This window comes from Anopheles coluzzii, chromosome 2, assembly GCF_943734685.1.
Source record: "Anopheles coluzzii chromosome 2, AcolN3, whole genome shotgun sequence".
Lineage (NCBI taxonomy): Eukaryota > Metazoa > Arthropoda > Insecta > Diptera > Culicidae > Anopheles > Anopheles coluzzii.
This window is the reverse complement of record NC_064670.1, coordinates 116,314,988-116,329,775: the sequence shown is the minus strand read 5'-3', so window position 1 is coordinate 116,329,775 and position 14,788 is coordinate 116,314,988. Positions and strand designations below refer to the sequence as shown.

Genomic DNA, 14,788 nt, shown 5'->3' with positions numbered 1-14,788 from the left:
TAACTATGATAATGACGATAATGATGATGACAGTGACAACGCCGAGCTTTCCAGGTCGGCACGACTAGAATCTTTCGCAGGTCCTAAAGAGTTCCCTCCGACCGCGTTACATTCCGCGGCGAAAGGTCTCCATTTTTGCTTGAGAACGATGACGATTTTTTCTTTCCCACACAACATCGCATACACACACACGCACTTGCACCCACATATATATGAACATACACACACAGACACACACATATATGTCCACGGTCCACTTCCGTCCTCTGTTAATTGGTCCCAGGATGAATGGGCTACGATTTTGCAACTGCTTCAGTGGGACGAGCTCGTCTACCTTTTCTTCACGGCGCTGGCAGGCTCACACAGTACGCGTTCCAGCAATTTCACTTCACAGAATCCACCTTCTAAGCAGCAACTTGTTTCGGATCGATCGATTCCTTCGCAGCATTTTCTACATCACCGCCATCGCACGAGCAAAGAAAAAAAAGTCCCTGTCTCTTGTAACGGGAAATGTTCCCCGAGCAGACCAGCGACTCGTCACACGTACAGCTCAGCCATGGACACACACACACACACTCCCGCACACCCACCCACACACCCACCCACTCACACTTTCGCGGACAGCGGACGGGCGCAAGTAACGGGCAGCTCGCAAGATTAAAAAACGGAAAAACCGAAACTGAAAAAAGGATTCACACACGGAGGACACAAAACGCGAGGGCAAACGCGCACTGCTTGGCTGCTGCTACCTGCTGACCTCGACGCTCACTCAAACTGGCCAAACTGGCCAAACTGGCTGCACGGGTGACTTTTCCAATTTCACTCTGCTGGCTGCTGACTGCTTGGTTGCTGCTGCTGCTATTGCTCGGTCGCTCTGCCAACTGCTGCCGAGCGGTTTCCTTCAGCCGTTTGCTCGCGCTCTCCACTGCTCGCTCACCGCTCACGGTTAGCTCCTTGCATGAGCGCGCATGTGTGAGTGCTGGCAAGTGGGCTCTCACGCGCGCTCTTCACTCTCTGGCTCCGCGAGCTGGAGTTGGAATTTTCAATTTTCACATCAGTCAAGTGCAGAAGTGCCTACAGTGCTGGCAGCAGGAAATGTTGCTCCTGCCGCAGGACCCTATCTCGCTCTCCCAATTTCAGCAATGGAAACTGGTACGCTCTCTCACACACACACTCACACACATAGACGCATTATTGGACGGTTCCGTCAGATAATTGTCATATTTAGTCAGCAGCACAGCATGTTTCTAATAGGCTCGGAATATATGCTCGGTGTGACCACAATGAGTATTGTTTCACAATCAAGGTTATAAAAAATCCATAAAATAATTATTAGGTTTAGTGTTAAAGCAATCTTGAAAAAAGAAACCCAAAGTATAACTCCTTTCCCGAGCCATCAGTTGAATGTAAACTAGCTCTACCTATCGGCCACTAGCAGTACATTTATGTTTAAAATACTCATTCAACCTAAAATGACAGTTGAGACAAGACTTTACCATATTTAAACATACCTACACTAGCAAAAATGTATATGTGTTCAGCAAAAAGCCTATTGATTGGCTTAAACTTTAAATACGGCTAAATTATAACAAAGGATAAATTATATTTGTCCTCAATACTAAATGGACTACTGATGATCAAGACATTTTTCAAGTTGTACCGTAATAAAAAGTAGCTTTGAGCTCTGGTTTAATTAAATAATTTCTGTTCGGCTTCATGACACGATCACTTTTCCTGGAACACTTCAAAATTCACCATGGTCACAGTCATGGTCGATCTTCACGATCATCACTTCCTGCAATGCCTGTGTCGTGCCGAAGTAAACGATTATAGTTTCCTCATAAAACTGTTCATTGCACCTTCGCGTTCACACCACCACCAGGCATCCACTTCGCGCCCCATTGCAATGAACACAAATCGCACCATTTGCAACAATTTCGCCAACGAATTGGATCGTTTTATAGTGCTCACTTTCTATCCGCCGGCACGGGCGGCAATAACGAACAGTTGATGTTGTACACAGAGTATAAAAATCGCGCCGAGAATGTTTAGGTTACTGGGCCGCTGCTCCGCTACCTCTTTCTGCTCCTTTCTCTTGTCTTTTTATTCGAATGTGATTCTGCACTGTTTGATTACTTCACTTCGATAGCACACTTGGCAGGCGAGCATGTACTCTACCAGCCCACCTGCTGATCGAGCTGTAATTGCTGGCGGTGCAAATATATGTCTTGGTGATGTGTTTTCTCAGCTTTTGGAAACGGTTTTTGCACATTTGTAAGCAGCGGACGGTTACAATACGTACGAACGGTGCTCACCAGTGTGCTGTGCCGAGTGACGGCGTGTTTGCCACTGCCGCTCGGATCGGTTCCGGTACCGATCGAGATGGCAATGCACAGATGTTTGGAGAATTTTGAGCGTGAATATTGGGTGCCGCGAATGAATAGAGGCAATCAAAATAGTTTTTCTAGATGAGAACAAAGCTCATGTGTGAGCGTAAATGAGCTTTCCCGCTCAAAAGCTTACAAAAGGTGTAGCAAAAGTTTGTATGCAAGGAGCATGCTAGTTGTGTGCAAGCTAAGGCAAAAATCGGTATAACCCAGGCTGGATGCAAGTCTGAAAATTGCATGCAAAAGCACTGAAACTCTTACCACGATAGGGAAATAGAGCGCCATTACATTTAAAATGGTTTTAAATTGTACTGATTTAAGATTGTTTAATACGTTTTACATTATCTGTGCACCATACCTGACGATTGTTTTTTACTAATTATGCATGCAATTTTAAGACTTGCGTGAAACCTGGATTATAAGTTCTTTTTACCGACGACTGTACCACGGGACCTCCTCAAGCCGAAATTAAAGTGTGTTATTCTATTAAAGCGATCTTGCAAACATAGAGAGGTCTGTTGGTAGATCAATTTGATTTGTTAGAGACCAATAATAGGGAGATGAGGCTCGTTAAATGTCTCCATTCAAACTTGCTTGCTTCATACTCTTCTTTCTGTTTCCTTAATTTATTAAACATCCAAAACTTGAAACATCGATTACACTTTATCATTGTCGATTTTTTCTATGTTAACTTTTAGCAAGAGTGATCGCTTCTTTTACCTAAGAAAATTTAAATCACAGTGACTAAAGCACTATCAAGAGATTTGAGTTGATGAAATATATCGAAATTTAATTAAATACATTTTTGATATTTTAGCTATTAAATTGATATAAAGTATACTTTGTGCATATTTATTTATTTCGCTAGAATTAGATAAGCGATTTAAAAGAAACGCCTGAAATCAAACTTCTGCGTCCTTGAAATGTTAAGATACGATCAGAACATAAAGCTTCATACACAGATACCCGATGATGAACTTTGTTGTTTGTTGTGTTACATCGTGACCACCGTATTATTTTCTAATTTCAACGAAAACGTCTTCATATCAACTTGAAAATATTGTTTTTTTTTATCATGCTTGTGAGTACCGATCAGAGGAACTCAATGTTTTGCGCAGCTTGCTCAGACACTCAGCAGCAGCTTCATTAGTTGTCTCTGTTGCACGCTTAAGATTACCATCCACGGTTTGCAATCCGACGGAACAAATGAAAAATTATATACGTGATAGTATTAATTATTATTTGTAAGTGAGCCATAGATTTCGTTTCTGAGCTTTTAATATTTATTCACTGGTGCAATATTGTACTTTTCACTATTTCTTGCTTTTAAAAAATAAAGTAATGCAAACATCGATTAACGAAGAAAGTTATACGAATTGGATATATTATTCTGTCTCAAAAAATCATGTTTGAATCGTCAAAAACATTTTTTCACTTTCTTTCATAGTGCTGAGGAAGGAAAGCTGCACGCAATGTGCAACAATCTACGCACCACGCACCCAATAGCGAAATGAGTTACCACAGCAAGGCGGCATCGAACCATAAACCTGCTAACCGGTCCGTACGAAAGAGAAGACACCAGCGCCATCCACCTTCTACCACCATGGGATCGAATCCACCTTCCTTTCGGTCAAAAATTGCCACTCACACACACACACACGGTTTCAACGTTCGTCGCTCGATCGCCCTTCGTAGGCACTCAGCGCCGCTCAGCATTCACTCATCCGCTAGGGGTAGGTTTCGTTTTCACTAGCTGGTTCAGCCGTGTCTTCTGTTGGTTAAGTTCCTTCGAGCAAGTCGGTGTTCTCTCGGGGCAATAGGCAAGTGGTGTTTGTGTCTTTATGGTCGCTTAGGTTTAAGCTCGGCGTGCACCAACAACCATATTCGTGCCGTTTCGGTGTTTCATTGCAGTGACTGATAGTGTTAGGTCAGGTCAGCGTTTCGGTGAATAGAATACTTTGCAGTTTTGTTCGGGATTCCCGACACTGTGACTGGGTGCGTGTGAATCATGCACCAACCGTTGTGCAAAAAAAAGCATTGTGAATTAGTGAAATTTGCTGTGACATCTTCTTGATTCTTCAAACAGGGATGTTAGCCTAAATCCGCTAAAAACTGTAGGAAACCTTCCTTTTCCTCGCTCGCACATTATGAGCCCACCGCAGCAAATGGGGTTGACCATATATTTTTTTTGTGTTTCCTCTCCTTTACCAACCTACCCTCCGTGCTTTCCACATTACGTCACGTGCTCGCAGCACCCGCACCCGGTCCCAACACTTTTCCGTAGAATTTTCGGTAAAATCTAAAAATAAAAATCAGCAAACATTTTTGTTCATGCCGTCGCGCTTAACACGCGCGTGCTTGGGGTTGAATTTGGGGTGGGGTATTATAGACCTCATGTGCTTGTGTAGTATCAGTTTGTTTGTGTGTCCACCCCGTGTGCGTTTGTCTGTGTGTGTGTGTGTATGTGTGATCGTTAAAGCAAACTTCCCTAGCTTCCGCGGTGCGCGGTGTGGAGTGGAAAAAACCGCCCGTATTTTCCCTGACCTCGCACTATCACCTCCCTACTGTGCACATCCTTTCGCGTTCCCCCTTCCGGTTCCGACCAACTAGCATTAGCGGCGTGCGCATGTGTTCGTAGATCGTGAAATGGTGTGCAGTGAAATGGTGGATTTTTACTTACTGACCGCACTCTCAAACGGTGTCTTATTTGGACGATAAAGCTCACACACTCATGCTTTCGTTCGTTCAGAGTGTTCTCGAATGTTTTGAACGGTCTCTGGTGACAGTTACAATTGAACAGCAGAATACAGTGTTTAACGAAAAGTGATTACAAGTAAAAGAGGATGAAACGATTATTTGTGTTGTAATTCCCTTTGCTGTTAAGTGTTCGTGAAAGATCGACGGCCATTAATCAATTGCTTTACTTCAACAGGATTAGAAAGAAAAGGTGTTAAAGCATTTCTCCAAACGCCATTTTTTTTTAAAAGGAATAAGAGCATAATCCGCCAATCAGTGTCAAGTGTGTATATGTGTATGTGTTAGTTTGTGTTTGCGTAATCGAAGTGAGTTTGAGCGGAAGTTCTGCACTCAACGTGAATCAGTAGTCAGTGTACCAGTGTGTGCGTCGCAAGCAAAGAAGCAAAGCGCGGCTAGCTTGCTTTTGAGGAAGAAAAACCGATCCCTCGCAGCTCCCACACAGCAGGACGCTCTCCCCGGGGTTGTTTGTGCACGAAAAAGGGGTACACCCGAGTCAGAGACACCCGCGTATATCGGGTCTTTTTTGTACTTCTTCAATTTGCAAGGTGAGTCTTACAGAAGAAGAAAAAAAACGAGTTCACACCTCTCTCGCTCTTACTCGGCCATAGAAAACGGGTCGAACGGGGAAGGGTACACCGACCAGGAGACAACAATCGAGTCAGCGCTTCTTTGGTAGGTCTGGTTGTTTTTTTGTCCTTCTCCGAGGAAGAGTAGGATGATAGCAAGCTTGGGGTGGAAATATCGAGCAAAATACCAAGAAGCAGGCAACAGAGAGAGGAAAAAAAAACGAGAGTACAAGACCGTTCGAGGGCGACACCAAACAACACGTCCTACGATTGAAGTACTAAAAATACGACTATCTGCCAGCACGCTCACACACACACACAGACACTCGCGTCCGTAGCCGGTGGGTAGTGTTCTGCTGTGCTGTTTCTTCTTCCCTTTCTTCTTTATCGCTCCGCATGCAAAATCCTACTTTATCTGTCCTGTGCCGAGAGCACGGGCACAAGAGTAGAGGAAACAGGGCAACAAGATGGAGCAAACGGTTCATGGAAGGATGCTGCAACACTGATGAAGATCGGAGGATCACAAGCCCCAGTGGTACTCCCCCCCACGGGAGCCTCCTTTTTTCTGCTCATCTTTAAGGTGTGTTATAAAAACACATACACACACGTACATGCACATGCACGAAAACGTACGAAAATATTGCTTCTTTAGAGCTTAAAAAATCGAGGATTGCGTGTTTTTTGCGTCTTTGCACACCTCTCAAGCCATCTTTTGCAATGAGGTATAAGTTTCGGACTTTACCTTTTTCTTCCCTTGCCCCGAGTTGAATAAACTGCAGCTCCCACTCCAGCTGTCCAAGGGAAGGGTAAGGAAAGGAGCGAAGATCTTTTGCTGATCCGCTTAGAGAGTTCGCGACCGATACAGCCGCCAGCCGTTAGAGGTCGAGGCAGAATTCCCCTTAAAAGAGTTCTTCCAAGCAGCATAAACAAAAAACAGCCCGAAAATTTATGGTGCGATAGTATTATGCGGGCCAGCCGGCAGGGGCAGTGCAGGCTCCGGGTTGTATGTGTGTGACATATGCAAAGTGGTAGTGTGGAAGGTGAGATGAGCCCAAAACCCGCCGAGGGCGGGACGGGTGGAAGGACTTGATTTAAATTGCCTCCAAAACGAAACCAAGCTGCGGGTGTCTGCATTTCGTTGACCCCTTCGTTCTTGCGCCATCGGGCACGGTCCATGCAGGGGGGGAAGAATGCCAAGAAGCGAACATGTGCAAAATAAAATTAAAAACAGCAACCACGACGGAGAGGAGAATCAGCAAAACCGAAACCTTTAATCCCTCCAAACGCATTTGCGCACGCGCTGCGCGCCGTACGCACGCGGGGGCATTTTTCTTGCTGTTTTCCGTTTTTTTTTGTTGCTTTGGCGGCCAAAGGACTTGGCTGGCCGTGGCTGCCGTTACGCGGATTACACGCGGTTTGGTTTGAGGGGGGGGGGGGGAGAAGGAGCCTTGGCAGAGGACGGTGGGAAGGAGGACGAAGCACTGCACACCGCACCAACAAGGGGCAGAGCACCAGCTCGAGAACCAGTTTTAATGAGTTGTAGCGCTTCTCGTCCCGAGTTTCGTGAGGGCAAAAGGGGAGAAGGGTCCAGAACGTGCGCCGGGTGGAAGCGTGCGTTAAAATTAAATGTTCACAAACTGCGTGTAGCACGAACGGACGACATGGGCAGGGGGGGGGGGGGGGGGGGTAAGGCAATCGGAGAGGCCTGCTATCGAAGGTGTCGCTTGTCTAGCCTGGTGTTGCCTTCCTAGAGCCTCAATGCTCGATCCAACCCAGCTGCTGAAGGAGTGGAGTGCCGTTTGTTGTTTTTTTGCTGCTAAATTGAAAAGCGAAAACAACGAGGCTCGCTGGCGGCGGCTGACGACACGGCGAAGCTTAAGGTTGCTTTCCGCGCGCGTACGAAGAAAATAGACGTAGGTTCACCGTACGTCCACGAGAGCGCGCGCGAGCGCGCCTCGAAAGTGAAGCGTTTTCGGAGTATATTTAGCGGATTCGGCAGTTCGGTGGTTGCGCACACAAATTCGCACGCCGTACAGCGCACTCACACAACGGTTTGGGGGTTCGTTTGTGGCCGGTTCTGTTCCGTTTCGGTATGGTGTTTTTTTTCTCTGTTATTTTGTTAGTTACAAGTTTTTCTTTCCCTTAGCTCTAGCCACTCGCATTTGCAGTGCGCATGTATTTTCTGGGCTGGCTGGTTGCGGTGGAAACGGTAGGACGCAGCTGTTCAAACACCCACGCAAACCAGCTCAATCGTTTCGTTATCCACTACCTAATGTGTGTGTGTGTGCGGGAGGTCGGGTTATTGATGATGCTGGAGAGAGAAGCTGTAGACGGTGGAAAGAAAGAATGATCTGAAAATGATGCAGAGGAAAGAAATCGAGCAAACCAACACAATCGATGCTTTGGTACGATTTGAGTTTGTAGAGCGTTCTTTGGGAGAGGTTTGGTTTGGTGGGTTTTGTACGCGACGACGCTAGATAAATGTCTGGCTTGTGTACTCTATGGCAAAGTAGGAATGTTTGCAGGTGGCGCGCGTGTTTACAAACATACTAATCAGCCACTAAGGCAGTCATTTGGCGATCGCTTGATCGGTATACTTTGTGCTAAGTAAAGTGATGAGGTAGGAATTTCTAACGAGGGTGGGATTATACCTTAGCAATCAGAAGTAAACAATTAAGCAGTTATGTTGGTATTTAGTAGTATTACACAGTTTATTTTTGCGAAAACAATGGTTTTACTTCATTCGAAAGCAGTGGTTAGAGTTAGTGTCAAAGTCAAAATTTGAAGTTTGGGTAATATGTATTATAAAACGACTTGAAATGCAAAATTTTATAAATACGGCAAAAGGACATTGAGTCATTAATGGATATAAAAGATGTAGAGTTCAATATACAGTATCAATATTTATTTTATTTTTTATTCTATTTTCCTCAGTTTTTGCATAATTTTCTTTGAAAGATTTTTTTAAAATTAATTTTCAACATGAGTTTTGGAATTGTATACACTAAAGCTAGTACATTGAATTTCATTTAAATAGACAAAATTGAGGCAAAAATTATATTCAAATACTTTTATCAGGCTTCGATTATTGCTTTCCACTTCTGAAAACGATGTAAAGAGCTTATACGACAGTACTCCCTTCTTTCGAACGTAAACTCCCTTCACTGAAAACTCTTTGAACGGTTGTTGCTCGTCCCAGACAAAGGAACGAAAGCAAACACCAAACAACCGCAGCCTTTTTTTACAAACATTGCTTGCTGAGGAAAGCCTTGATCCATACAGTGGCAAATTATAGGTTTTCTTAACCGAAAAAATACCGAATCGAGTCTGAAAAGATAAATATCTGATTTTTTCGCAATGCTGTCTAACTGCCAGCTAACAACAAACTCCACACTCGAACGAGAGTGACTCATGCGCCACCAAAACAAATTCTTCCCCCGTCGGACACACATATGCTCCACACACACACACACACACACACACACAAAAAGCGTTTCGTAAGCCCGCAAAAAAGATCAATCAAACGATCGCAGACAGGCGGGCAAAATACATATTTTTCAAACGCTCTCGTACACCTTCGCGGAGGTTCTGTTTTGTTGGTGGTGCTGCTATTGCTTCCCAAGCGCCATCCGTGTTCCTTCCGCGGCCGGAGCTGCAGGAGCCGGTTTTCATCCGCTGAAGGTCGCGAGCGAATGATCTCCCTCCCCCAGTGCGGCCTGCCTTGGTGGATTGCAGTGCCCGGGATCGAAAGGAATTTCAAGTTTAAACCGATTCGTTCACACCTTCTGCCCGTCGTGGTTGCGTCCCCCCGAGCACATCCACTAATGGGGACTGCTAATGTGCTTGTGGCGATGTGTGACTTGCGTTTATGCGCGTGTGTGTGTGTGCCAAAGAACCGGCAATGTATCCGTATCGTATCCGTTGTTTTGGTGTGTGCAAAATCGGCAGAGGAACGGGAAATGAACGGAATTATTGCGTACAAATTAGCTCATTTTTCGATAGCACAGCATCATCGGCATATGATTGCTTGCCAAGTTTCCTTTCACACGATGGTATGTTCATTATTTCGAGCGAACATGGGAAGCGATAATCGCCGCGATGGAATTCGGATAAATCGTTGAGATCATAAACACAATTATTACTCCTAGGGCAGAGGGTTAAACAAAGCTTTTCTTGAAGGTTCCTTGACGCGTTTGGTTGAGTGTGATAAATGGCCGTTTAAATATAGCTTTGTTATCCTGATCCCATTTCCCAGGCAGGGGTCCCTTTTCAGAGCACGTCAAATATTGTGTGTAAGCAATAAATCACACACTTAAAAATACATTCGATGCGTCACGATCGTTTAATTTTAAAACAATATCAAACATAAGCTAATTAAATCCAACAGAAGAGATGTGCAAACTTGTCGCGTTTTATTTTTGCCCACTCTTCCCCACGTCTGCTGCAAAGTCAAGCTTGTCAATGACCCACACACGAGTCGGACGTGTGTCATCGCGCCACTCAGAACCATTCGCAACGCAAACATTCTTAAGCGCCGCAAGCACGCCGCGGACGCGTCTTGGCGTGCCATGTCTGACCTACAAAAAGCGTAGCACGGGAGCAGAAGGCAAAATCTTTCCTTCGAAAAAAAAAGTCATTTCTCATCGCCACACAGTCCATCATGCGAGCAGTTCCAACCTTCATGCCAAACGGACGAAGCGCGATGTCTTTCCCGCCCTTTCCCAATCGCAGACGGGGCCGATTGCGCCATACACTTGTTTCCTCAATGGCAAACGGGGAATGTAGGGCCATCGCAAAACATAACCCTAACCTATTTAAAATGAGCGTATGTGTGTGTGTTTGTGTGTCGAATTTTGTAATCTTTCGACCGCCGAAGGTGAGCATTATTTATAATTTTATGCCCTTCCCCGCCGGGGGACGCTTTTGGGGCGGGGACGGACGGAACAAACCCCCACGCATTATGGGACAGAAATGTTTAAAAATATTCTCGGCAGCATATTTTCGTACACCGTGCACGCCATGGCTCGCCTTTCGCGGGTATTCATGGCAAAGAAAATAGAAGAAGAAAAAAACCTTACAGTCAAAGACATTTTTCACCACCGAAACCGAATGGGGCGCTTGCGCCAAGCCATCCCCCGCCTCGGCGCCCTTTGAGGTCAGTCGCATCACCAGCACCAGCGAGCGATGGAAAAGGACACGCTCCTTGTCGCAGTCCACCTCTGCCTCTGCGTGCTGCTAGCCTTTCCACCAAACCCCCAAATCCACAATCTAGTTTGATGTATTTGTCAACCGAAACCGTGTTGTTCTGCAGGGCGGTTGCTCACGACTCGCGCCGTTTGCGCTTTTCTTGCTATTTCTTGCCATCGAAATGCGTTGCCCGCCATTGCGATCGAGTTTTTCACGGGTGCGTCAGAACGGTCCGTTTGGCTAATTTTAGCGCACGGGCATGCGGTAACAAAATGAGCCGCAACCACCACCACCACACAGCACACACCAGCAGAACCAGAACCGGTACCAGTGGCAACAGCGGCAGGGGTTTTGGTTCATTTTTTCTCTCTCCTCCTTCACAGAGCAGTATGCTTGGCTTGCGCTTTTGCGATTGCCTTCGGTTGTTGGCTTGTGGAGGAAAAGGGTGACACACGGTCTTCATTGTTGCGTGTTTTGGGGGCTGATTCGTTTCGGTATCTTGTTCTGTTGATGTTCTTGAACAGCCATTTGCAGTTTGTTACTGGCAAACAATGTCAGCTTATTAAATGCTTCGATGTTTTCAATCTGCTAAATGTTAACATATTTCTTGCTCTGTAGGGCAAACAACCAAATGACATCACAGAAACCCGTGGCTGTTACGCACCCACGGACAATTGCAAACTAAAACATCCCGTTCCACACTTGACTGCCCCCTCTGAATAATGTATCGGAGCTTCAAGTCACCTAGTTTCACGTACACGCTGTCATGTTTGCCTGCGAAGCGTCGCACTGGACGTGACGGTCCAATATGTGTGTCTGTGTGTCCAGTCTTGGGTCTGGGTTCGGGCGTAAGATAAGATAAGTTACCGAGAAGCAGCATTCTGGGCTGCACTGGCCTGTGTTTGCCCTTTCGATGGACGGGTAGGGTACGGTACTTAAGGGCTATGGTGACAAGTGCCATTTCTCTTTAATTATGTTTACCTCTATTAAGGCACTGCTTAAGCGGTAGATGTAATGTGCCCGTTTTCTACTCCGTCACAACCACGACCTACTGTCTGGTAAATATGTAAGTCAAACTGATTGACTGAAATTCTCGAACAGTCGAACGTTCGCAGCTCAAAAAGGGTTTCCCATATCATTTGAGGTGTATTTTGGTAATGTTTACCGCTAAACAAGCTGGATTCCCACTACCAAGAAATGTTTTGATCGATAAACTCCACGGAAGGTATGGCTTATCGCTGGATTGTTTATATACCCTCGCAATCTAGGCATACATTGTGATAATCAATAAAAAGGAAACGGGGCGCAGCTTAATGTGCTGATATGGCTAGCCCGTACAATCGATACTGTGATTCACCAACAGGGGCCTTCACCATAAGGTACCTTCACAATCAACAAAAACAAACGTTACGTCGCAGGCAAACCGTTATTTATTTGTAATGAAGTGTTATAAAGATGCATTACAAACCCCCTATTTTTAAGCAAATTATGCAAAATGATGGTTTAACAGCGAAGCTAATGGCGTTTTATGTTTCTTTTTATTTGCAGCATTTCTTCAGCATCTAGCATCCAACTCATAAGGTAAGTTGCCCTGCCAGTATGTGTGTGTGTGTGTGTGTGTGTGTGTGTGTGTGTGTGTGTGTGTGTGTGTGTGTGTGTGTGTGCGCGCGCAATGTGCAATTTACAATCCACGTGACGCTCGCAAACGTCGCCAATGATCATTTACGCGGGCTCAATCAGCACGCTAATTTGATTTGACATGTTGGGCGAAGGATTGCGGTTGGAGTGCCCACTAACCGCGTCTATTAATCGTCTACCGGCGAGGTTGTCGCCTGATTCCACCCATTGGATTTATGAATGGACCAATGCCAAGCTGGCCGGTCGGGAATGAGAGCGGAAGCAAAGCATCAGTCCGCGTGGAGCATCTTTGTGCGGATTTATGCCATTACGGAATGAAGCACGCGCGCGCTGGCCAAATTGGATGGATCGGTCGATCGGTACCGATGACAGTGATCGGTTGAAAACTGTTCCAATAACAGATCGCTGTGGTAATGGTACAGTGAGTGAGCTTCTTCTTGAACTGCCCTCAGTGGCCACGATGGTCTTGTCTTTCCCTCTTCCCTTACATTCTCCCCGCAGAAGGCAGAACGGATAGAAGTAAATGATCTGTTTTTAGACCGTTCCGCAGTCTAAACAGAACGGACATTTACAGCCTCCCAGCAACGGTTACGATCGTACTGGGGCGCTACTCCGTAACTAGGTCAACACCAGTGATTCAGCAGGTTGGATTCGGCTCAACCTGTTAAGCAATCGTGCGATCGATCGGTGGAATTTTATTTGGAAATGCCGTTTCGTTTCCCGCCGCAGCAAAAGTGTCTCGAAAGGAGCGCTAAGAAATGTTTCGAAAAACTCCAATTGAGACATTAAACGCAATCGTTTTACCCCTTTTACCATCTCCTCTAGGAAGTGGGCAAATCTTACGCAAGCAATGAAAATCATCTTTCAACTCCTGGCCTCCATTTTGCGTCACGCGTGACGCAAGTTTGGCAAAAAAGGGTAGTAAGGAAAAAAACGGGTTAAAATAATAAGCAAATTCATCCCGCATGCCGGTTCATGGTTGGGGCATTGCTGCTGACAAAAGCGACGCGTTGTGTCCAAGAAAGTGTCTGCTTTCCCTCTCTGTCTCTCTCTCTCTCTCTCTGTCCGCGCCTTTGCCACAAGAACCGTTCCATTCGTGTTTGTGTTGCGATGGCCTTTAAGATGGATTACGAGTTTTGACGAGTGAAAGACGTGCGAGACACCCCGAGCATGGCTGATGCGTTGGGTGCGTGTGTTTGTCTGTCTGCCCGATGGAACTCGTTTCAGAGCCCCAACCCAACCCTTTTCCCCTTCCCTGCGGGAAGGTTCTCGAGACTGTGGCCGGTGTCACTTTTGCTTTCATTGAGATGCGTTTTCACTTTTTCAAATCACAACCTGAGGGAAGAGTGATGCTGAATGCATCACGGCGAGTCAATTTGCGAGATGTTTAATAGCGTGTCGGACAGAAGACACTTGGGTTCTGTCCTTGAACCTCGTCCAATCGACCGCACAACGGGCCGGATGTCATCGTCACCCGAGAAGTTGTTTGTGCTTTGTTTCCCCTAGTGGTGAGACGACTGCGATTGCACGAGTCCTCCACCTCTTGGCGCTACAAAGATGTCACCGCATGAACCGCCGATCGAAAATAGAGCCACCCGCCAACCGCCCCCGTGTGCTGATCGTGCTTTATTTGTGGAACGGGAACAATAAGATGAGGTGGTTGAGGTTTACAGCTTTGCTTACATAACGCCACCCCGCAAATGGGGGAACGGGTTGGAAAAACAAATGCCCTCCCGTCCGTTGCTGCAACCGAAGCGGGAAAACCGATCTCCGTCAATTGACCGTGGCATCCACAACGGCAGTTGGTTCAATCGGTTGCAGCGTCTTGTTGTTTTTTAGCTGCTGCTGCTGCTGATGCTGCTGCGGTTTTCTTGCCATTGTGTGTTGCGCGGAACGCGACTCTATGCGCAAGCGACACGCGCAACAGCGATAGCGGGGGGACATTTTGCGCCAAACGTCGACCGGATCGTCCTGGTTTGCGCTCGAGTGTGTTTATTCAAGTCGAACGGAAAAATGATCCGTTCTATGGTTCTGCCCGCTCTCATCAGATCTGATGCAATCGCAGTTTAGTGTGCCTCTGTGGATGTGTGTGTGTGTGTGTTTACATGGAAAACATGTTTCTCGCGACTCGAGAAAAAAAAATAGAGAGCGAATAAAAGGTACACACCAAGTGGAAGGAAAACGCAAGGAAAGTGGCGGCGGAATTGGAGGATTAGCGAAGCCAAAACACACACACTCAAACACACGCTCAGT

General features: G+C 46.1%; 2 protein-coding genes across 13 annotated transcripts in view; one reads left to right on the top strand and one right to left on the bottom strand.

Moving 5' to 3' along the window:
• LOC120950538 (probable transcription-associated protein 1) overlaps positions 1-1,101 on the bottom strand; it is a 43,774-nt gene extending 42,673 nt beyond the window's left edge. Inside the window, exon 1 of one of the 3 annotated variants that reach the window (XM_040368656.2) lies at positions 603-1,101. The gene's annotated coding sequence lies outside the window, so the exon portion shown is untranslated. The remainder of the gene's footprint in view (positions 1-602) is intronic. The other 2 variants (XM_040368657.2, XM_040368661.2) reach the window with 2 other exon arrangements.
• A 3,103-nt stretch (positions 1,102-4,204) lies between these two features.
• Positions 4,205-14,788, top strand: part of LOC120953676 (PDZ and LIM domain protein Zasp-like) — a 46,599-nt gene continuing 36,015 nt past the window's right edge. For 8 of the 10 annotated variants that reach the window (XR_007451921.1, XM_049605916.1, XM_049605918.1 and 5 more), the window contains exons 1-3: positions 4,214-4,319; positions 5,320-5,689; positions 12,446-12,478. The gene's annotated coding sequence lies outside the window, so the exon portion shown is untranslated. Of the gene's footprint in view, positions 4,320-5,114; positions 5,221-5,319; positions 5,690-12,445; positions 12,479-14,788 lie in introns of those variants that run through there. The other 2 variants (XM_049605915.1, XM_049605914.1) reach the window with 2 other exon arrangements.